The 24,272-nt window shown below is 51.4% G+C and overlaps 1 protein-coding gene across 1 annotated transcript in view; it reads right to left on the bottom strand.

The window, feature by feature from the left end:
• The window catches only part of TMEM45B (transmembrane protein 45B), a 30,616-nt gene extending 20,451 nt beyond the window's left edge, over nt 1-10,165 (bottom strand). Inside the window, exon 1 of the mRNA XM_004614117.2 lies at nt 10,095-10,165. The gene's annotated coding sequence lies outside the window, so the exon portion shown is untranslated. The remainder of the gene's footprint in view (nt 1-10,094) is intronic.
• Between the last annotated feature and the right edge of the window lie 14,107 nt (nt 10,166-24,272).

The following is a 24,272-nucleotide window of genomic DNA, read 5'->3' on the forward strand; positions in this document are numbered from 1 at the left end:
GGCCCCTGCAAGCAGAGCCTGAGTACTGACTGCCAAACTTGCTCTGCCGAGCCAGAGTGCTGGGGTCCTTCTCGGCACCCCTCTTCCCTCTCAGCAAGTCCAGGTCCTGATTGCTCAGGAGGTCCGAGCTCTTGCTTTCATCGATGTCCTTTTCTGTTCCTACAATTGTGATCTCATATAAAGTCTCAATGCTTTGCCTTTTGGGGCCACACCCAGCAGTGCTCAGGAGTTACTCCTCACTCCTTGCTCTGCACTCCGGAATCACTCCTAGAGGTGCTCAGGGGAGCAGATGGCCTGCCAAGGATTGGACCAGAGTTGGCTGTGTGCAAGGTTACTCCAGCCCCCAAGCTCTCACTGTGTGCCCAGCCCTGCAGGGTCTCGCACCCTTCTGCAGCCAGTCTTCGTCTACAAGGAAAGTCTGCCCACAGCTCTGTGAATGTGGGAGATCCTGCCCCTCCCTGCCCGGGTTGGAGGGTTCCGTGCCTGCCCCTGACTCCAGCCTCACACTCCCATGTGCGCCTTACGGAGGGCCTGTTTATACCGACTCCCCCACCTACTCTGCTCTGTCCCGTCACCGGCCTCACCTTTTACTCATCTTTGAACTGGGGGTTTCAGGAGGCGGGGGTGGGAGGGGGCGCTTATCTCTGCTTGAAAGCCTCTTGGAGCCTCCAGGCTTGATTACATCCCCACCTGTGAGTTATCATAATACTTTGTACCTAGCTTGATTGTTATCACTCACTGCATCACATAAAAATGACATGTCTTAGATTATAGGCTCCACAGGGCCTGGGACCTACCTGCCCTGTTTTTCCCCCCTACCACCGTTTTGACTTGGGGGCCACACCCAGCCGTGCTCAGGGGCTACACCTGCTCTGTGCTTGGGGATCAATTGCTCTTGGTGAAACTCGGGGACCAGCTGCAGGGCCGGGGTTCCAACTGGGCTTTCGTGGGCAGGGCCACAGCCTTGGCAGACGCCTGAGCCTCTGGCTCTCTTCTCAGGGCCAACTCCCCCTGACTTGGCACACAGCTCGATCTCTAATAACCGTTCTTGCACGGAACTGAGCTGCAGTCACTGAGCTTTAGTCTTGAGTCAGAAGGGAACTAGCTCCCAAGTTCCATTACGATGACCATCTCGAAGCCCACCCTGCCTGACCTCTCCACAGGACACTGGCCGGCTGATGGGCCACAAACAGCTTCTTAAAATGGGGACATTTGAATAAAGCTGCCAACCTGCGGGGCAGAACCAAAAAGAGTGGAAAGGGTGACACTAAAAACAGACGCCATGAATACCTGAAGAGAGGGTTCAAACTGGAAAACAGAAATACCAAGGGGCCAGATGATAGTTTAGCAGGTAGGTTGCTTGCTGTGCACTCAGCCAACCGGGCTTCAAATCCCTAGCACCCTGAGTTCCCCCAAGAGTCAGCCCTGAGTGCAGAGCCAGGAGTAAGTAAGCCCTAAGCCCTGCTGGGTGTGGCCCCCACACCAAAACCACAACAACAATAAAAGGAAAACGGCACAGACTTTCAAGATGCTGTTGTGCCCATAAAGCAAGAAAGGGATTTTTTTTTTCTTTTTGGGTCATACCCGGCAATGCACAGGGTTACTCCTGGCTCATGCACTCAGGAATTACTCCCTGCTATGCTCGGGATGCTGAAAATCGAACCCGGTTGGCTGTGTGCAAGGCAAATGCCCTGTCCGCTGTGCTATAGCTCCAGCCCCAAGAAAGGGATTTAAAAAAAAAAAAAGGCAGCCCCGGGGTTCAGAAAAGGAGCACATGTGCAGGCCCTAGAGCCCTGAGAATCCTGGGGTCACCCTGCTGGCCCCCAAACATCTGGGCCTAAACACTGACCCATCAGACCTGCCCAGCCAGGCCGTGTGTCACCAGGAGTGGCCACGTGGACCCCTGAGCATGATTGGACAAACCCACCAAAGCTTTTACTTTCCCTCCCAAATAAAAGCCCTTGGGAATGAAACTGGTCACGGTAATAAAATGTCAACAATTAATAGGTAAAAAATTGTTTGGATTTGGGAAAAAATAGAAAATAGAAGAAAATTAAGGGGAAATGCAAGAGAAACAGTATCTAAACTCGTACAGAAAAGTCCGGAAAGGCAGAGCAGAGAGAACGGGAAATGATGGATGGAGACCAGCCGAGTGAAGGCGCACTGCAGGGGGGGTGGGCAGGTGGGAAAGGCCATTAGAGGCGGGAGAGAGCACAGTGGTTCGGGTGCGTGGCTCGCTCCTCTAATCACATGGTCTCCCGAGCAGCTCTGGCTGCAGCTGGGGTGGCCCCAGCACCACAGGACCCCAGCTCCACATCCTCAGGCTCCTGCATCATTGGCCCTAATGGTCAAGAATCATTGATGGGACCCCAGGTATCCTGAGCACTGCTTGGGAGTACTTCCTCCCAATGAAAAAGGTCATTAGAGTCCCTGGAACAGTAGCTCAAAAGGAAAACACACACACACACACATCGGGTAACAACATGATGATGTACCAAAACATGAGCTAGTACAGCAGGTAGGGTGCTTGCCTTGCATGCAGCCAACCTGGGTTTGGTCCCCAGCACCCCGTATGGTCCCTTGAACATGCCAGAAGTATCTCCTGAGTGCAGAGCCAGCAGGCATGGCCCCAACCCCACTCCACCCTCTCCGCAATAAAAAATATGAGGAATCAAGGAAACCCTAAAAAATTTTCCAAGGTTGGAACCAAACCCCGGGGCTCAGAAATCAGAACTGTTTTCAGCATCTTGAGAGCATGATAAGAATGTGGAAGAAATAGAGCAAGGCTTTCAAAATTCTCAAGAGGAGATAATTTCTGACTCGGAGCCCAGCCGCACGCGGCCAGACACCAATCAGGCATTTGAGAGGGAAAATGACATCAGCAGTGTGCGCCCAGCCTCAAGACACAGCCTGATGTCATGGGATCAGGTGTCTGCGACACATTGGGGAGCCCTGTTTAAGAAAAAGATACAATTGTGCATGCACATCTATTAGAAAAATGAAATGGCAACCTATGGTGCCTGGGAGGCTCAAAGTCCCTTCAGAATCTCTCTAGGGTGGGCCAGAGACATAGTGCAGAGGTTAAGGTACTTGCTTTGCACACAGCTGGCTCTGGTTCAATTCCTGACCCTGCTAGCACCATTAGGTGTGGCCCCCACACCCAAAGTTAAATAAAACCCTTTTAAAGAGTTGAAGAGAAGATTCAAAGGGCTTTGTGTGTGCTAAGCCATAGGCTTGATCCCTCCTCCTCCTTCTCCTCCTCCTCCTCATCCTCATCATCATCCTGTTGATGGTCAAATTTCTTGAGTAGTCTCAGTAACGTCTCCATTCATCCTAGCCCTGAGATTTTATTTATTTATATTTATTTATTTTGCTTTTTGGGTCACACCCGGTGATGTACAGGGGTTACTCCTGGCTCATGCACTCAGGAATTACTCCTGGCGGTGCTCAGGGGACCATATAGGATGCTGGGATTCAAACCCGGGTGCAAGGCAAACGCCCTACCCGCTGTGCTGGGATTCAAACCCGCGTGCAAGGCAAACGCCCTACCCGCTGTGCTATCGCTCCAGCCCCTAGCCCTGAGATTTTAGAAGCTTCTCTTTACTCATCCTTTCCAATGGTGCCGAATTGGAGGCTCTTTCAGGGTCAGGGGAATGAGACCCATCATTGTTACTGGTTTGGGCATATGAATACACCATGGGGAGTTTTTGAGGCTCTACCATGTGGGCAGAAAACTCTCGTAGCTTGCTAAGTTCTCCCAGAGGGATAATTAGGCTATCAGATGTCGCTTCCAGGAGCTTGGTTTTATAGTCTCTGGATGTTGGCTGTTGGTGGGATTACACAGCTCCGGGGGCAGTCCCTGGGTGTGACCGTCTAGCTACTGGAAAATGGGGAATCTGGGTGGAAGAGGCCCAGTCCCTATCCGAGCAGGCTTGGAGGTCTCAGCCCCAGGTCCCACACACCTGGGTTCCTCTGCCAGTTCCTTCATGTGCGAGGCTCATCCGAACATGTGGAGAGGGGCCTTGAGCATGGCTGTGGCTAGGGTTCGGAGGTCTTCGGCCATGGGAGCTCTGCTGGGGGGCACGGAGGGAAACTGAAGCCCACCCCCTCCGAGGGGCACCAGGGAAGACATCTAGGCTCGGGGGGCAAGAGACCCTCAGCTTGATCCCTAGACTTCATAATCCTGAGGACCGAACCGGAAATGGCCCTTGAACCCCACCAGGTGTTCCCCGCCAAAAGAAAAAAGATTGGTAGAGTAATTTTTAAAAAAGCAAAAATTGAAGATGTAACAATTGTTAATTCTAGGGGCAAGAAAGAGTTGTAAAGGAGATATAAGTAAAAATCATGGCACATTCATGGCTTGTGAGTAATATTTGTGAATCACAGTAATGTAAAACTAAGCATTATGCAATTTAAAAAATGGACTATAACTTTGGTTCTTGACAGAAAGGGAGGCAAGTGTGAGATTGAATAATGAGGGTAGGGCACTTGACTTGTACATAGCCGAACTGGGTTTGATCCCCAGCACCACATATGGTCCCCTGAGCACTGCCAGAAGTAAGCCCTGAGCACCATCAGGTGTGACTTCCCACCCCCCAAAGGCTAATGAGGCTTGAGGGTCTAAGAGAGCTTAGTTGTATGCCCTCTGATGTAGAATGCCAACAGATATGATCTAGAACTGGAGAAAAACCAAGAACAGCAAGATTTTGATATTATTTGGAAATAGGGCAGTAAATAGGAAGAAAAGCATTGCCCAAAGCATTGAAAGGTTTTGACTCTAAGGAGGACCTTGCAGGAGGTGAGGGAATTGCCTTGCATACAGCTGACCATGGTCAGTTCCCAACACTGCATCTGGTCCCCTGAACACTAGCAGGAGTGATCACTGAACCCAGAGCCAGGAGTAAGCCCTGAGCACCACCGAATGTGGTCCCCAAACAAACAAACAAACAAACAAACAAACGAAAATAGAGAGGAGCTCAGAACAAGCTTAGTAAAAGCCTAACACTGGGCACTTAACCTTGGCATGCTGCAGACCCTAGCTTGAACTCTAACACTGCAATGGTTGTCTGAGTACCACCAGAAGCAGCCCCTGGACACTGAGCAGCATGACCCTAAAACAAAACTTTATGGAACTTATGACTTTTAAGATCCTAGATCTATTTACATTGAACAGACATTTAAAAAGGGGTCAGGGAGATTGTACCGCAGTTAAGGGACTTGCCTTGAATACAGGCAACCTGGGTTCGATCCCAGGCACTGGATATGGTCCCCAAGCCCTTCCAGGAGTGAACCCTGAGTGCAGAGCCAGAAGGAAGCCTTGAGCCCTGCTGGTTGTGGGCCCTAAATCAAAATAACAAATAAACACAGGGCCTCAGAAGAAGCACAACAGAAAGCTATTAGAAGTGACGGTGCCATGGGGCTGGAGTGATAGCTCAGCAGGTAGGGCGTTTGCCTTGCACGGGGCCGACCCGGTTCGAGTCCCAGCATCCCATATGGTCTCCTGAGCTCAGCCAGGGGTAATTCCTGAGTGCAGAGCCAGGAGTGACCCCTGTGCATCGCCGGGTGTGACCCAAAAGAAAAAAAAAAAAAAGAAGTGACGGTGCCACTGCAACCATCCTAAAGCAGGCTTTCTCAAGGGATAGTCCCCAAACCAGACGGAAGTAATCAGCATTTCTCAGGTTGGGCCTTGCAATTTACGGAACATTCCCAAGACCCACCCCTTATGTATTGCTTTCCAGTAAACCCAGTGGTAAACCAATAAACTTCTGCCGCCTTCAGGAGCTTTTCCTGTTAGAACTGGTCACAGCCCACAGCCGGTCCATACTGGCTGTCATCTTCCTGACCTCCCATCCTCTTCCATATTTACAGAACCCCTATCTGACTGTATTGGCACCAAGCCCAAAGAAAATGCTGGATTTTTTTCTTTCCAGGTAGGTGTGGTGATACGATGGAAATCTCACCTCCAGATGCTCTTAATCTCTGGGTGGGGCTTCCCAGAAAACTCTTAATACTTTTGTCAAAGAAGGAGGGAGTCAGCTTCTGAATTGTTTCTGCCCTACTTACGGATAAATATTTAGTAGATGCTGTCTTTCAGGGACCAAAACTTGCCCTCCAAATACGGTGGTGCCTCAGCTCTGAAGAATACGGTATCCTGGGAAAAATCAAACTCCTTCCTTATTAAGACGTTCTAGTAGGGGTCCCAGTAGCACCCTGGGATGCCACTGTGATGTCCTAATGATGTCCTTGTTCAAATATGTATTTGATGGGTGTTCAGGACAGCCAATTGTGTGCTTGCTGTGGACAAGTGCACGAGTCATAATGGGTTGCCAAGTAAATTAGGCTCTGTTCCCTGTGGAAGGTGGGATCCAGTTGGAGTGGAAGAATTTAGTAAAGAGCTTAAAGTCTTTCACACTGCTGCTGATACTGTTCGATCTCCAGCACGGCAAATGGTCTCCTGAGCATCACCATGAGTGACCCCTGAGCACAGAGCCAGGAATAACCCATGAGAAATGCCAGGTATGGTTCAAACTCACTCCCTCCCCCCCTCAAAGGAATTTATCTGTGTTGGTTTGGGGGCCACACCCAGCGATGCTCAGGGGTTATTCCTGGATCTGTGCTCAGGGGTCACTCCAGGTGATGCTCAGAGGACCTGAGGGATGCCTGGGATCGGACCCCAGATAGACTGTATGCAAGATAAATGCCCTATTGCTGTACTATGGCTCAGGCCCTCCGAATAAGGGAATTTAAAGATATTTGAATCCAGGGTTCAAGGAGGGTCAGGTTTTCTCACACTGTTCAAAGCAATTGAATAAATCAAAATAAATGGCGGGATTTAGAGATCTAGGAATGCCTCGAAGGCATTTTGAATGTGAGAAAGAGTAATCTGTGCGTTAGAAGGTCTAGGTTTTATCTGTGATTCTTCAGCAGAGTCCAGTGAAGCAACACAAGGTCATGGCCTAATTTTTCCCAAGCCTACTTTTCTTCTTGAAAAATCAAGAAGAATGGATTGAATTGTCTTACCATTATCCTCTGCTGGCAAACATTTTTACGATTACTTGGAACACAGAGGGGTGTGAAACACAGCCCACTAGAATGGCTTTGAAACTTGGATGAGAATTTGGCATCACAGGCTGTATTGAACAAGAGATTGGCAAAAAGTTTTCAGGAAGAGGGAACTGATCCCCCTCTCAGCGGGCCGGGTGGGAGTGATGTGGGCGAGGGAGGTGGTCTGTTTTGAGTGTGGCTCTGCCAACAGCTCAGATGACTCCAACTGTTACTGGGGTCACTGAATTTCAGTTTCCTCATCTGAGAATGGGGCATGGCTTAAATGAGTCACCTGTATTTTGTCAATCCCCATTATGCCAGAGATAATGATCATGATTGTTAGGCTGTTAGCAGTGACTTCTAATATCTGTTCTGCAAGGCCAATGCATGAGTGTGTTTTGAGATCATTGGTTTAGTTCTTGGTCACAGGAGGTGAATTCATCTTTTGAATTTCCTCTTCCCTCTAATAGGCCCCCCCCTGCACCTGCTCTTGGGACCCACTTTACTTTTACACAAAAGAGCAATTACAGGAGAAAAAGAGTCCAAACCAGGGCTGGAGTTGATAGCACAGCAGGTAGGGCTTTTGCCTTGCACGTGGCTGACCTGGGTTCGATTCCCAGCATCCCATATGGTCCCCCAAACACCACCAGGAGTAATTCCTGAGTGCAGAGCCAGGAGTGACCCCTGAACATCGCTGGGTATAACCCAAAAAGCAAAAAAAAAAAAGAAAAGAAAAAAATAATTCCAAACCATCCTTGGTGACCTCAGCCCAGAAGGGAGCTGAGTTCAGATGGGAGGTGAGTCTTAAGGCCCTGCCTGCAGCCCCCGAATAATGTTCCCCTTCAGTACTGTAGAGGACGGTGAAGAGTTTGCACTCTTGTGACCTGTCTATAGAAACGGAGATAGAACTGAAGTCTGTCTACACAGGACCAGGCGCTCTTTAGCTGACGAGCCAGGGGTGACTTTGAGTCTCTTCTCCACCATTATCAAAAGGCTGGCCATAAACAAGAACTTTGTCATAGAATGATTCTTGATCCATTTTTTTAAATCAAGCAGAAGAGTTTGAGGACAGAGAATGTCTAGATTATAACTCACAGATAAAGCATCTGCACTTTGACAGCTCATTGGATGCTTCCTTGAAAGTGGTGGGGGGGAAGAAGTAGATCTCCGGCCTCTCCCCACACCTGAGCCTAATACCGATTTGCTCAAAGGGCCTCTTGCTAAGATTAGGCAAGAACCATCATGAGAAGCATGTGGGGAAGACCTCAACAGATCTACTTCTGGGAGAGAGCTCAGAGCTGCTCGAATCAGATGCTCTGATTCGAACCCCGGCACTGCATGGTCTCCCCAGCACCAGAGCAAATAGCTGGTACCCAATATGAGTCACCTTGGCCCCCAGTCCATCCAACACCCACAGGGCAAGCAGAGACTCATAGAATATACGGGAACATGTGTTTTGTGTATTAAGTGGTGGGAACTACTATGTCCATGATACTAGAACAAAAGAGGCCGGAGTTCGAGTGTAGCAGGTAAGACGCTGGCCTTACTACACACAACTTGGGTTCCATCCCTGACAACCCCCATGGTCTCCCGAGCACTGCTAGGAGTGATCCCTGAGCACAGAGCCAGGAGTAAGTTCTGAGCACCGCAAGGTGTGCCCCCCACAAAAAAAAAAAGAAAGAGGCCTCCCTTTTCCCCATCCCCACGGACGTCCCATACAGCCGTCCTGTCGGTGCCACATCCCTTCCAGAACACTGATGCCTAGAGGGGCCCTTGACCGTGCCCCCTCCCTCCCGGACAGATGTACTGAGCAATGATCTGTACTGCCCATAAAAAAATGAACGTAAACAGCCAGTCAGCTTCCTTGGAGCTTTCGCGTCAATAGTGGAGGGTGGGGCCCAGGACAACTGTCAGGTTAGGGGCAGGCTGGGGGTGGCCATTGAACAAGGAAGTGAAGGTGAAAAAATGGAGGGAGGCCTTTGGGCCTGGCTCGGTTCTTGTTACTGTCTTGGTTTGGCCCGTTTGCCAGCTCTTTGTGCTATTTCCCTGACTCTATTGCCCATGGTTTTTCTGGTATTTTTTTTGGGGGGGGGGTATTATTTAGGGGTTACACACTCTACAGTGCTCAGAGAGTATTCCTTCTCTGTGCTCTGAGGTCATTTCTGTGGCGGTTGGGAGATCAGGGGGTGTCGGGTGGGATCAAGTCGCCTGCCTGCAAAACCTGCACCCAGCCTATATAGCAGGTACTGGGGGTTTGGGCGCAGGGCCTCACACTTGGATGTGTCCCCCCCTCGTCCCCTGCCCTCCCCGTGCCACAACCCAGCACACACCCTCCTACACACACACACACACACACACACACACACACACACACACACACACACACACCTATTTGTAAGCATCCATGGTTTCCTTGCAAAGTCGCCATCTCTCCCCTCCCGAGCCCGTGCCCAAGGCTTATCCCTCTGGATCCAGACAGGGTCACCTGAAACTAACCTGGTGTCAAACTTGACCCTGTCCATCTACTGTTGTCCTCGGCTTCCGGCAGGCCGCCCCTGACCTTCCCTGGGCGCCGGACTAGGCTTCCCGGCCAGAGTGTCGGATGGGGCGCTCAGGGCGCGGTTTGGAAGGGACCGTGACCGTGCGTGCTGGGGGGACGCGCGACCGTCCTGCCCAAGGCGCGGGCGATGAAGCCCCGCGTGCAGCGCCAGCCGCGGCCCAGAGGGCGTCCCCGTCGGTCTCGGAGCCGCACGTTTCGCCCTCCCGCCCCGCAGCCCGCCTGATCCGAGTCCAGAGTCGGACCCGATTCCAGGGCCGAGCGCGCGCCCTGGGACCTCCAAGTCAAATTCTTTCCTGGCCGTGCGCCTCGCCTCGTCCGACCCGCGCCGCGCTCCCTAGGGGACCCCTGCACGTCCACCCTCCACCCGCTCCCTGGGGGACCCTTGACAGTCTGAGTGCCTCTTTCCTGGCTGAGCGCCCTGCCCTGGCTCGGTCCAGCTCCACGCCGACTCCGCGCCAAGCCCCCGGCCCTACCCACCTCCGAGTCTCACCTGCGCCTGGCGCCGCCGAGCCGCCTTTGTCCGCCTGTCCCTCCCGACTGTGGCCACCCCGCGCAGGTGCCAGTGCCCTGCCCGTACCCAGCCGCGCCTCCGGGCGGCGCCCCAGCCCTCGGGCCCCTCCCCGAGGCGGGCGGGCGTCTCCGGGGACCACACGGCCCGCCCCGGGTGCCCCGACGGGCGGACGTGCCGGGATGCGGACAACCCCCTGCCCTGGACATTCCCCGAGGGCCGAGCTCCAGGAGGGACCCAGGTAGCACCCGGGCCAATCCTCACCTCCCGTGATGCCGAGGGCGGGTCCGGGGCCGGGAGGCGGTGAAACCCGGAGCAGAGGTGGTGGCGGGCGGGTTCCCAAGCCTGCCCGGCTCGAGTCAGGCTCCGCGGGGAGGGCGCAGCGTCACTGTGACCTGGACCAGAAACCAGGCTGCAGCTTGGTGTCACACAGATGCATGCATTCGTTCATTCATTCGTTCATGCATCCTCCAGCATAAGCCTCCTCCTGCTAAGCGGGCGCACTTCTCAGTGCTGAGAAAGTTGTCCCCGCAGGGACAAAGCGCAGTCCAAGTATCCCCCAGGCTCCAGGCTCTCTGTGCATGAAGGGGCTGCCTGCCAGCTAGGGGAACAGCCTCCCACTCTGCCCGCCAGGGAACTGGCTAGAGCTAAGAAAGTATGCAGCCTTGCAGCCCCGGTGACAGTACAGCAGGGAGGACGCTTGCCTTGCACACGACTGACCCTGCTCCCCATCCCGGGCATCCCGTATGGTCCCCGAGCCCTGCCAGGAGTGACTCTTGAGTGCATTCAGGAGTAAGCCCTGGAAGCTTCTCATGAGTGCGGTCAGGGTTGAGAACCTACAAGCTCACTCCCAGCTTTCAAAGGGGGTGAGGTGGCGGGGGGGGGGGGGGAGTCAGAGGAACTGCTCTGGCTAATGGGTTCTGCCACCCCAGAGGCATTAATGCTGTGTGGGAAGGTGCCAGAGGCCTCTTCCACTTCCCTTGGGCTTGGCATGGGGGGCTCGGTGGAGCAGCCATTCTCATCCTGGTTCTTGACCCCCCCCAACAGTGTTGGGGATCAGATTCAGGACTCAGGGTCTCATTGGTGCAAGGCAGTGCTCCACCCCAAGCCCCACCCCTGCTGTCCTCCTGCACCATTTTTGAAATGGGGGGGGCGTTGAGTCACGAGGTATGTCTCCCTGGAATGTGCTATTCCTTCACAGACTCTCTTTCATTCTTTCGGGGTTGGGGACCACACCCTGTGGTGCTCAGGGGTCACTCCTGGCAGTGTGCCAGGGACTATATGCAGAGCCAGGCATTGAACCCAGGTCAGTGGCGTGCAAGGCAAGTGCCTTACTCGGGAAATAGCCCACACACTCTCTCGAGCTCATGGCCAGGCTTGCTTTCTGGTTATGTTTTCTTCCCTGCTAAGGGTCTAATAGATAAGTGCTTAATATCTCAGTTGTGGTGTTAAGGGTAGAAGTGCTTCTTAATATGGAAAAACTGGAGCTCAGGGAATGATCTTGTCCTCAGATTATAATATCAAAATGTCAAAGTGTCATGTCCAGCCAGTTTTCACAATATAAGTTGGATCTCTTTCACTTGACCCTGAAAATAGTGTAGACCAGATAGATTTAATGGAACTGTTGACAGTGGACAGAGAGAGAGAGTGAGAGAGAGAAAGAGTGAGAGAGAGAGAGTGCAAGATCTGCTCACGGACTGCACATAGACTTTGCGGCAGGAGGCCTGGCCTGACGCTTGACCCCTGACAATATGTGGTCCCATCAGCACTGCCAGGAGTGACCGCTGAGCATAGAGCCAGGACAAGGTTCTGAGTACCACTGGATGTGGCCCAAATCCGTCCCCTCCCCAAACTCTCAAATACACAGTTAACAAAAGATAAATTATTAATAGAATTAACAATTATAAAATAATTTATAAGAATATATAGACATAATATGAATAGCTAACACTATGGAAATAATATAATAGAGGATCATACTAGCATCTAGAAATAGAGCCAAGTACACGTAGAACTTAAAAACAACGATTTTTGTTTGTTTGTTTGTATTTGGGGGCCACACCCAGTGGTACTTAGAGTTTACTCCAGGCTCTGTGCTCAGGGCTCAGTCCTGGAGAGGCTTGGGGAACCATATATGATGCTGGGGATCAAACCAAGGTCAGCAAGGCAAGTACCCTACCCTCAGTACTACTCCTCCAGTTTTAGATGGTTTCAATTCATTGGGAAATGGTTTATTAAGTACAGCTGATATATCTTATTTATCTTATCACAGATTTGTGCATTAACCTAACTTTCCTAGGCCTGTATGGTACAAATTGGGCACTTGGGCACCCAAAATAAATACAGCTTTCCCAGTCTCCTTTCAGTGCGGGTGGGTTCTGTGAGTAAGTCTGGCACAAGCAGGCCAGGCAACTTCTGGGTGTTGTCTGCAGGGGAGAGGTGCACCCGTCATCTTCCTTCTTCCTTCCTGCTGTCTGGAATGCGGGTGGTGGTGCTCCTCCTGACTCCCACAGGTGACTGGTGGAGCGAGGCAAGGACTTGGCCAGGGGCTCAGCCATCTCGGGCAGTGTGCTCCATGCAGACCCTCCTCCTCCCGTCTCCAGAGGGTTTGTTATTTGTGTTTGTTTTGGGGCCACGCCTGGAGGTGCTCAAGACTTACTCCTGGGTCTGTGCTCAGGTGTCACTCCTGGTGGAGCTCAGAGGACCACTAGAGTGCTGGGGATCGAACCCCTGTTGGTCCCCTGCGAGGTGGGCACCCCCCTGTCCTGTTGCTCTGGGCCCATCTCCAGAGTTTAGAGAAAAGCATACCCTGAATAAGCCACAGTGAATGAACATGCTTGTCACCTACAGCCAAATTCATATCTAATTACTGCAGCACACTCCCCCTCTTGCTTTATCCCAAGGGTGAACTAAAATGGAGATGGATTAAAGATCTGAAACATGTCATTTACGGGCTAGAGCCATGGGACAGTGCAGAGAGCATTTGCATTGCCTGCAGCTGACTCAGGTTCGATCATGGTCTTCTGAACACCACCAGGAGTAATTCCTGAGTGTAGAGCCAGGAGTAAGCCCTGAGCATCACTGGGTGTGGTCCAAATCCACACCCTCTAACCAGCCCCCCACAAAACATGCCATTTACTTGGCCCAGTAATCACAGTTTGGAGACCCCATGATTCAGAAGGAATACGTCCTAAGAACCTTCAAGATTCTGATTATATCTCTGAGTATATGAGTAAGTGCCCAGCAGTCTGGAAGTACTTAAATATGGCACAGCAGCTCTTTTTCCTCCCCTCTCCCTGCTTTAAACATCATGGTGTACAAGCTGTGTATGACAAATTTTCACCAGCATTGATAATCCAATCCACATATACCACCACTGACTGGTGTAATCCCTCCACCATTGTCACCATTTCCCGAACCACCCCTCAAGTCTGTCCCCATATCAGGCCCAAAATAATTTATTTCATATTGCTTGTTATGATCGACCATATCCACACGGTGACCAAACTCATTGAAGTTTCTCGAGAGTTCAAGATGGCACTCTGTCTAAAGTTCATCGATTTAAAGAAGGTCTTTGATTCTGTTGAGACTGAAGCAGTCATTGAAGCCCTAGCCAAACAGGGCGTTCAAACTCAGTACATCAAGATCCTCCTCGAGCTGTATGATGAATTCACCACCAGGATCTCACCATTCTACAAAGAAGTGATCATTGACTTAAAGAGAGGGGTTCCGTAGGGTGATACCATTTCATCAAAACTCTTCAGTGCCACCCTCGAGAACATCATGCGACAACTGGAATGGGAAGGAATGGGAGTGAAGATAGATGGTTGTCTCTCGCCGCTTCGACCAGTGAAGAAACACGCAACTCGGAGATCCTTCTTGCCGCAATTTATTCAGGGACTTTCCATGAAACGGGAAGAAGGGGAACGGGAACGAGGAGGAACGGAACCCAGGGAACTCCCTAGCTAGGCAGCCTCCTCCCTTATATACTTCTCCCTGCTTGTTTGCCCCCAAGTGTCTGCAGCTGATAAACTAGCCACAACTTGTGGGCATGACAAGACATCCTGATTCCCCATCAGGTGTTGTTCATGAAGCACGGTGCAATCAACAAGAAACAGGTGTTCATGAAGCACGTCCTGTGGAGGGTCTCTACAGTTCCCCCTTTTTGTTTTAGAACAGCAAGTCTGTGTAGCGACCTCAGCCCCCTTGGCCTTACCCGTCATTGGGAGCCCTCTCGCTTGTAGGTCCCTGTCTTAGGTTGGTCCAAGGGTCAGGTGGGGTATAATGCACCCTTTCAAACTCAACTACAGGAGGTCCCCTGCAGTTAAGGGCTCTCAGCTGCATAATACCTTTCTGCATCCAGCTAGACCTGATTGTTCTAAGCGAGATTGTTTCAGAGTTGCAAGCCAAAACTGCCGGGATTGCTGTGCCTCCAGGGCCGCGAATGCCTGTAAATACCACGCCTTTGTAAGAAGTTGTTCTTGCTGCATTTTGTATAGACACCAGGCAAAAATCAAAGCAGTGAGAAGCAATAAGGATAGTACTGCTCCCACCCCTGCCCACTCTTTGAAGAAATGGAGGGGACTTCTACTCTGGTCTTAAGATGGGTAAGGAAGGGATTAAAGCAGGCCATGTTGTAGCAATGGCCCAGAAAGCTGCTTCTTCAGCTCGTATCGTCACAGGAACCAGGCTGAGCAGGAGCACCAGTTTCCACATCTTGGTCTACTGGGGGCGCGGTCTTCCGTGTCAGGCGTTCAGGAATCCACACTGGTTCTGCCCTGTCCTGCGGAAAAACACAAACAGAACCCCTGGCCCAGGTTAACACGGGGTCCGGGCTGCGCCATTCACCAGAAAGGATCTCCTTCCATTTAACATATCCTTGGCACACAGGGATCTTTGAAGAGTGCCTGTCTGCAGGGGAGGTGTCCTTATCATCAATAATAAAAAAATTTAGAGTTCTCGAGGGGGCCGTCCCAGGCCAACTCCCCCTTTTTGTTTTATTAAGCATGTTTTAAGGGTGGAATTATAGGGGGCTATAAGAGTATCTGGAAGCCCTCCAAAGTATTGCAAGCAGTCCTGAATACCAATCATAGCCAAACAGGATACAGCTGCAGGGTATAACTCCACGGCTTTCGCCGGAGAGACCCTAGGATGAATCCACGGAAGGGGTCCCTCCTGACATAGGACTGCAGTAGGCTGCTTATATGTTGGAAGCACACAAAGCAAAATGGGAAACTCGGGCTGAACGCGTGTATTGCCAGCAGCAGTAAGAGCTTGCTCAATTTTGTAAATGGCTTCTCTAGCTTCAGGTGTGACAGTCCGTGGGGAGGAAAGAGGGATCACCTTGAAGTATATTGAATAAAGGTCTTAAGTCATAGTTAGGTAATTTAAGGTATCCCCTTATCCAATTAATGTCTCCCAACAAACGTTGAAAGTCATTAAGTGTGTGTAAATGGTCAAGCCGAAGCGTAATCTTTTGAGAACGTAAGTGTCCAGCTGACAATTGTTGATTAATCAAGGCTTCAGCTGCGTCTAATTTTTCAGAGGATAAAGGCCACTGTGGAACCCACACCGGTTCCTCTGTTAACCATGTTAGGGGGATGATTTCCATAGCGGCCCCTATAATAAATTTTGATCAGTAGGAACAGCAATAGGGCACGAAGAAGTGCAAAGCCTAACTTCCATCTTTGCTAGAACATCTCGCCCCCAAAGGGAAAAAGGCAAATTAAGTATAAAGGGCTGGAAGCTATCCCGGTGTCCCTCGTCATCCTTCCAGGTGAGGTGATGTGCACTCACTTCTGGGGTACTGAGGTACCCCAGGCCCTGCAACAGCTGAGCAGAAGCCTGCATGGGCCAGGCAGGAGGCCAATCCTTAGTGGCTATTATACTGCAGTCTGCTCCAGTGTCAAGAAGCCCCATGATCCTTTTCCTTCTACTATTAATTGCATCATGGGTCTGGTATGCATACCTAAAACAAGAAAAGCTCCCTCAGTTTGTTCCTGATTAAAAGCTCTTCTACCATTGCATGTCTGTCCACCCAGGGCGGGAAGGAGAATAACTTGGGCAACAGGGTCCCCTGGGCTAATGGCAATAATTCCACGAGGAGACTCAATCAGGGCTCTAACACTTTCAGAATGGTTGGGATCAATTATACCATGATATCCCTCGGAAACTTGAGCCACCCCATATATTTGAGGGCCCTTAGCGGCAAGTATCGGTCACTATCATGTGTCGCAGCTTCTTCCTCAATAGAGGGGTCAGAATCCCCATTAGCCCATCCCTGCTGAAATTGACGTAGCGAGGGATAAAGAGACAGATGGGTCACAGATGGTTCTCGGGGCCTTCCTCTTTTGGGGGGCGAGTCCCTGCATTAGCGGGGTTCCCCTAGAGGCCTCGCTTTCCACGTCCGAACCCTCCTCTAGCTCAGAGGCTATAATGCCATGACGGCTGCCTCTGTCCAACAGTTGCTTCATTGTCTCTTCTAACACTTCCTGTCCCAGTTGTACGGCCTTACCGCACTTCTGATAGAAAGCAAAAGCGAAAAAACAAAAGACAAAAACCCAACCTGCAAACAAAACATACACATCCATGGATTTTATGGTCCTGACTCACCACAGGAACTTTATCGTCACAACTTTCGTGAACCTTATTGTCCTGACTCACTGCAGGAACTTTATCGTCACAACTTTCGTGAACTTCATCGGCCTGAATCGAAGCAAGTTCTGAATCGACCGGAGGGTACTGGAAGTCGGGTTCCCCGTACGGGCCACCAGCTGTCGCGCGCCACTTCGACCAGCGAAGAAACACGCAACTCGGAGATCCTTCTTACCGCGATTTATTCAGGGACTTTCCATGAAACGGGAAGAAGGGGAATGGGAACGAGGAGGAACGAGGAGGAACGAGGGAGAACCTAAGGGGGAACCCAGGGAACTCCCTAGCTAGGCAGCCTCCTCCCTTATATACTTCTCCCTGCTTGTTTGCCCCCAAGTGTCTGCAGCTGATAAACTAGCCACAACTTGTGGGTGTGACAAGATATCCTGATTCCCCATCAGGTGTTGTTCATGAAGCACGGTGCAATCAACAAGAAACAGGTGTTCACGAAGCACGGTCCTGTGGAGGCTCTCCACAGATGGTCGGCAACTACACCACCTCCGCTTCGCTGATGACATCGTTCTTATAACACCAAACATTAGCCAAGTTGCACAAATGATGGCCGACTTTGACCACGAGTGTGGAAAGGTCAGACTGCAGTTGAATCTCAGCAAAACAATGTTCATGAAAAACGAACTGGTCCCTGACATTCCATTTGCTCTCAACAGAATGAACATCTCCGAATGCAGCAGCTATGTGTACCTGGGTCAAGAACTCAACATGAGGAACGACTTGGTGCCAGAACTGTGCAGGAGGAAGAGAGCAGCGTCGAACACCTTCAAGAGAGTCAAAGAAGTGGTTAAGAGGACAAAGACCCTCTGGCGCCAGGCACATCTTTTCAACTCCACCATTCCTCCTGCACTAACATACGCTTCAGAGATCTGGGCCCTACGCAAACAGGATGAGAACGCTATTCGGGTATCCCAAAGAGGAAACGAAAGAGCTATGCTAGGAGTATCACATTTCACTCAAGTGAGAGATGGAATCCGTAGTTCCGACCTCCATCGACGATCAAGAGTCAGGGATGCTGTCTCGTTTGCCAAGGCATCAAAAATCAGATGGGCCAGACACGTAATGTGATTCAGAGACTACCACTGGACTAGAGCTGTTACCGACTGGATTCCACGGGATGTCAAAAGACCGCATGGCTACCCACCAACGAGATGGTTAGACTTCTTCGTGAAAACCTTGAATTGAATGATTTGAGGCTCTTCATGTTCCTGGAGCGAGCAGATGCCATTGGGCTACACTATCACGTGACAGGGACAAATGGAGATGTTACTGGTGCCTGCTTGAGCAAATCGAAGATCAACAGGATGACAAGTGATACAAGTGATTGCTTGTTACCACTAAATGGCTAATGGAGTTACCAAAAAAAAAAAAACCAACCAAAAACCAAAAACCAAAAAAACACTTCAGTAGAAGAAAATTTGTGAAAATTGTTGTACCTCACCAAGGGGATATTAAGTCCTTATCTGACTGCTTACTAAGCTATTGTTGCTAGTTGATGTTTTTGCCACTTCTCATTCTTCTGTGTTGATGTTTTATTAATCAAACTTTGTTGGTTTCTACATTACATTCCCATCCTATCTGGTGTGTTCCTACTGGGATGTTAGTATTGTAGAGATTACAGGTGTCATGCAACCATGTGCTCCAGAAAATCCAGAATATTTAACTGGGCAGTGAGCTTATATGGCAGTAGTGGTGGGACGTGAGTGGGATTGTCAGGACTCCCGGAAGTACTGGTGATGGAAACCCAGTGTACCTGGGATTTTGGGCAGTTTGGCGTCTCTGTGGAGCTCAGTCATGAGGCAGTGGACTCTGGCTGTGGGTATGGTGGCAGCTGTTGGGTTGTGTGTGCAGCTGCTGGCTGGGGGCTTCAGCAGGGTGGGGACTTGGCCTGCCCTCCCCCCACCAGGGCGCACCAGAGTTCTCAGCTGGAGACCTGTACATGCATGAATTTTTGCATTGCTTCTGAAATTTAATCATGAGTCTGTAAAGCTGTGCGGGTCCATGCGCTTACAAGGCCGGGACGTGGGGGTGTGGCTGTAGTTGCCTGCATTGCATTCTTGAGACCCCAGCCTCAGTCCCCTGCGCTTCGTGGCTCTTCTGAATACTTCCTGGAGGCCCCAGGCACTGCCTAAGTGGGGTCTCGTGGCCTCTGGCACAGCTGAGCAGGGGGAGCACCACGTCCCCTGGCTGGAGCACTGGTCCAAGGGCTGAGGGGTCCCCAAGGAGTAAGATGAGAAGCAATGGCTGCAGGTACCTCCATGGGCATGTGGCAGTATGGGGCTCCTGTGACTTGGACAGGTGACCGCAGGGACCTCAGAGACAGCCCTTTGTAGTGGACATTCATACTATCCCCAATCTTAGCTCCAAACAGGTGTAAGTGCTTCTAGAAAGCCCCAGAACTTTAGCCCAGTCATCCTGGACATCCTTCCCAGCTGCCAAACCAGGAACTTGTGATTTCAGTCAAGTTCAAGCTCTCTGGGGGCTGCCAGATGATCCACTTCTCCAAGAAAAATATCTCCAAGACTTTTTGTTTTGGTTTTTGATTTTGGGGCAACTCCCGGCTGTGCTCTGGGAATCTCGGGATGAGGTGTCAGAGATCCAACTGGGTTGGCCATATGCAAGGCAAGTGCCCTATCCACTGTACTATCTTTCTGGCCCCCATACCAAGCTTTAATGCAGATGACTTTGAAAATGGGGTAGCTGAGAAGTGACAATTTCCAAATGTCTGTAGGGTCATTTGCATCCCAAACTTGGGGCTTCGGGAAAAACAGTGGGCCTGCATTCCTGCACGTCTTGGAGCTTCCCCCTCTGCATGTACCTGTCCCCCGACCCTCCCCAATGGATCCTGCTTCCCCATCCTCATACCCCCAGTAATGTTAGGACTAAACTCCTGAATATATAAAGAAGGGCTCTACCATGCTCACATACGGGAGTCAGTATATCTGGGGTACATGGAGGCAATTCCCAGCAGTTCATGGTATCACGTAGTGACAGAGATCAAACCTGGGGTTCCTGTAAACGAAGCACATGTTCCAGCCCTTTGAGCCATCCCCCAGGCCGATAGCTCAGTGCTCAGATTCTCCCTAAATTTACCTATAGGTTCAATTTCGTCTCAGTTCATTACTGGAAAGTTTTGCCTGTGTGTGTGTGTGTGTGTTTGTGTGTGTGTGTGTGTGTGTGTGTGTGTGTAAAAACCAAAGTAATTTCCCCCCCAACACACACTTTTTGAGCCACATCCAGCAATACTCAGGGGTGACTCCCAGCCCTGCACTCAGGAATTATTCCTGGCAACCAAAATGATTATTAAAATAAACAAAGACGGCTTTGTTTATTTTAACCCGGGTTCGATTCCCATCATCCCATATGGTCCTCTGAGCACTGCCAGGGGTGATTCCTGAGTGCAGAGCCAGGAGTAACCCCTGTGCGTTGCCAGGTGTGACCTAAAAAGAAAAAATAAATAAAATAAAATAAACAAAGAAATGCAAATAGACTAAGAAGAGCTAAGACAAACTCAGAGGGGATGCGGAAGGACTCTGTGGATACCCAGGTGCAGGTAAATGAGAGGGTGCGGACATTGGCCCAAGAAGAGGTCAGGAGCGAAAGAGAATGAACATAGGAAGGGGAACTGCCAGTGAGGAATTGCTTCTGCCCAAAGTTCCGACCCTCCCTTCACCCCTCCCACCCCCCACCCCCCGGTTCTCTGTGGATCCTTCTTCCATAGGAGCCCATAAGTGAGATGAAGACATTTCCTAAAGGGGAGAGAGGGGGGCATGAGAGAAGGGTGTTTCACCAGCAGGGAGCGCCCAGAAGGGCATGGGGCGGGGTTATCAGCTTCCTTTGGCCGACTGCTCTCTGTACACAGTGCTCTCAGGGAATGGTCAAGCGGGTGAGTTTTGGACTTTGGCTGGTCTTCTCTCTGGTTTTTTCAGGGGGGAGGAAAATACCTGACAGTGCTCAGGACTTACTACTCCTGGCTCTGTGCTCAAGGATCACTCCTGACAGTGCTCAGGAGACCATATAAGTGCCTGCCAAGGATTGAACCTTATGTTTTAACCCTTGACTCCTGTACTATTTCTCTGGCCTCTCTTTCACATTGTTTTTGTTGTTGCTTTGGTTTGTGGCCACACCTATCAATGCTCAGGGGTGACTCCTGGCTGTGCTCGGGGAAACCATATGAAGTGCTGGGGATTGGGTAAGCCCCGTGCAAGGCAAACATCCTAACCATGGTACCAGCCTTTCGGCCCCTCTCTCATATCCTGATCAAGGCCTTTAACAAAAATGGAATCACCATGATTTATAGATATTTGTGGTTGTTTCAGGCCTACATTGTTCCAATATCAGTCTCTGCACCAGTGTCTCCAGTGTCCCTCCAGACCCACCGCCTGCCTCAGTGGCAGGCTGTTCCCCTCCCCCATTGTTCTAGCCATTCTCTCCCTAACTCACCCCTCATCCCCGCCCACTGGCCAGCCTCCTAGAAGGCGGTTCTCCTGCTCTGCTATGCCTGTAGGCATTAGATATTTGCCTATGGAGTTTGTTCCTGGAGTCTCTCTCCTTCTGAGGGGGTCCAACCCCCTCTGGCTTCTTTCGAATTGACTCAGGCCTCAGTTCCTGCATGTCCGGGGAGATTAGCCTTCAGGTATCTGGGCAGGTATAGACCCTCTCCCTCCCTCCCTCCCTCCCTCCCTCCCTCCCTCCCTCCCTTCCTTCCTTCCTTCCTTCCTTCCTTCCTTCCTTCCTTCCTTCCTTCCTTCCTTCCTTCCTTCCTTCCTTCCTTCCTTCCTTCCTCCCTCCCTCCCTCCCTTCCTTCCTTCCTTCCTTCCTTCCTTCCTCCCTCCCTTCCTTCCTTCCCTCCCTCCTTCCTTCCTTCCTTCCTTCCTTCCTTCCTTCCTCCCTTCCTCCCTCCCTCCCTCCCTCCCTCCCTCCCTCCCTCCCTCCCTCCCTTCCTTCCTTCCTTCCTTCCTTCCTTCCTTCCTTCCTTCCTTCCTTCCTTCCTTCCTTCCTTCCTTCCTTCCTTTCTTCCTTCTTCTTCTCTGTCTCTCTTTCTCTCTCTCTCCTTTTTTTTTTTTTGGCTTTTTGGGTCACACCCGGCAATGCACAGGGGTTATTCCTGTCTTTGCACTCAGGAATTAACTTCTGGCGGTGCTCAGGGGACCATATGGGATGCTGGGAATCATACTCGCATTGGCCACGTACAAGGCAAATGCCCTACCCCTTGTGCTATCATTCTAGCCCCTCTCTCTTTCTTTCTCTCTCATTCTTTCTTTGTTTCTTTGTTTCTTTGTTTCTTTGTTTCTTTCTTTCTTTCTTTCTTCTCCTTCCTTCCTTCCTTCCTTCCTTCCTTCCTTCCTTCCTTCCTTCCTTCCTTCCTTCCTTCCTTCCTTCCTTTCTTTTTTTTTCTTTCTATTCTTGTTGGCTCACACGAGGGTGACCCAAGGAAGGAATTCAAGTCAAAGAGCTTCATAAACTCTCTTAGGTGTGTCCTTGGAGATTCCTGTGGTTTTGTTTTTGTTTTTTGTTGCTGCACCTGTTGGTGCTCAGGTGCTCAGGGGCCCCTAGGTGGTGCCGAGCCGGTGGTGGTGGGGGGGGGGGTGTTGTAGAAGAGCCAGGACTTTCTCCTGGTTGTGCACTCAGGAATTACCCCTGGGGGACCGTATGGGGTACTGGGGATCAAACCCGGGTCACCCACGTGCCCGGCAGCCACTCTCCCTGCTGTCCTATGACTCCAGTGACCCTGGGTCTCTTTAAATCCCATCTCAGTGTCACGATTCTTCTCCAAACTCACTGCCGTGGCCCTGCCTGCCTCAGAAGGGCTCACAAGGTGGCATGAGGAAGTCCTTCCCTCCATGGCACTTTCTAGATAGGAATTCGGATCACATCTGTGTCGTCAACTTCTGGGGCTGCCTTGGCCGGTGACTCACAGTGAGGGCGCTGCTTGTTCTTTTGGGGGGCCACACTGGGTAGTACTTGGGTGGGGGGGCACGCAGGGCTGGGGTTCAGGCCTGACACTCCTGCCTGCCGGGGCCACTGCAGCCCTTGGAGCCGGTGGCTTTTTAAAAACCAGCAGAGAAGGAAGCAGGAGCTAGATTCATTTCAACCCGGCAGCTGAGAGGGTCGAGTGTTTCCGCACCAAAACCCACACTCGGGAGACGCCAGGCTGAGCCCTTCATCAGAAACCCTCTTTCAACATCCAGCACCCCAGCCCACGTGGGCGCAGTAGTCACCCGTGTGCCTCACAGTGTGCAACATCCTCTCTCTAAAGCTGGACTTCCCTGGTCAGGCAGGCCGCCTGAGTCCACGGTCGCCCCACCTGCGGGCGCACTGCAGAGAAAGCTCTTCCTCTCGCCGCTCAGCTCCAGTTCCCAATTCTCCGAGCAGCCATGGAAGCCGTCCTGCTTAACTTCTTCCTTGTCGCAAAGTCTGTCATCAGCCAGCGACGGTTGATTGCTTTCTTGTGACCCATCCCCCATTTTTATTTGTTTTGGGGCCATAGCTGCTAGTGCGCAGGGCTTGCACCAGGCTCTGCGCTCAGAGATCACTCCGGGCAGTGCTCTTGGGAACATGTGCAGTGCACTGCGTGGAAGGCAGATGGGCGACGCTCTGGGCGATCTCTCCAACTCCCTCCTAGCGCCTGCTGGTGCTTCGTCTTTTTGCTTATGGGCCACAGCCGGTGCCTCCGGGAGCGACTCTCAGTTTGTGGCTCCAGGTGGTGCTCGGGGGCCCTGCGGTGCTGGGCTCAAATCCCGGGCCACTGCACGAGAAGCCTGCACTTCATCACTTCAAACGTCTCTCCCGCCTCTCTCGTGCTCTTTGTAGGAAATGTTTGCTTCTTCCCAGGTGAGAGTGTTATTCTCTTGTCTTCTGGAAGCTTCATGCTTTTACTGTTTGCAACAAGGAGTCACCCAACTCCCATGGCCCCGCAGAACAAAGGCAGGTGTGTGCAACTGTCCGTGTGCACAGGCATGGTGGACCCAGGCCAGGCATGGGAAGAGTCACTCTGGGCGGTGGGACTAGTTCCTACCCCGTGTCCCTCAAGTGGACCCCAGGCACTGTTCAACAACCTTTTGAAGGGCTGCGGGGCCCCTAGTATCACACCTACCAGGCCTAATGTGGGAGTCGGAGCATCCGAGCCCCTAAACTCTGTTGTTTTCTCACCTTGTCTATTGAGCCACCTTCACTATTTCCATAGAACATTGTAGCCAAACCCTGCTGTACAGAAACACAATGGAGGTGCTGGGGCAGAGAGGGAGGGAGGGAGGGGAGAAGGATGGGGAAGAGGGGGAGGAGAGAGGGAGAGGGAGAGGAATAGGGAGAGGTGAGGGAGGGGAGAAGGATGGGGAAGAGGGGGAGGAGAGAGGGAGAGGGAGAGGGATAGGGAGAGGTGAGGGAGGGGGAGAGGGGTATGGAGATGGAGAGAAAGAGATCTCTCTCACAGAGAGAGACAGAGAGATACACACACACACACACACACACACACACAGAGCGAGAGCAATGGGCTGG

This window comes from Sorex araneus, chromosome 3 (genome assembly GCF_027595985.1).
Source record: "Sorex araneus isolate mSorAra2 chromosome 3, mSorAra2.pri, whole genome shotgun sequence".
NCBI classification, from domain to species: Eukaryota; Metazoa; Chordata; class Mammalia; order Eulipotyphla; family Soricidae; genus Sorex; species Sorex araneus.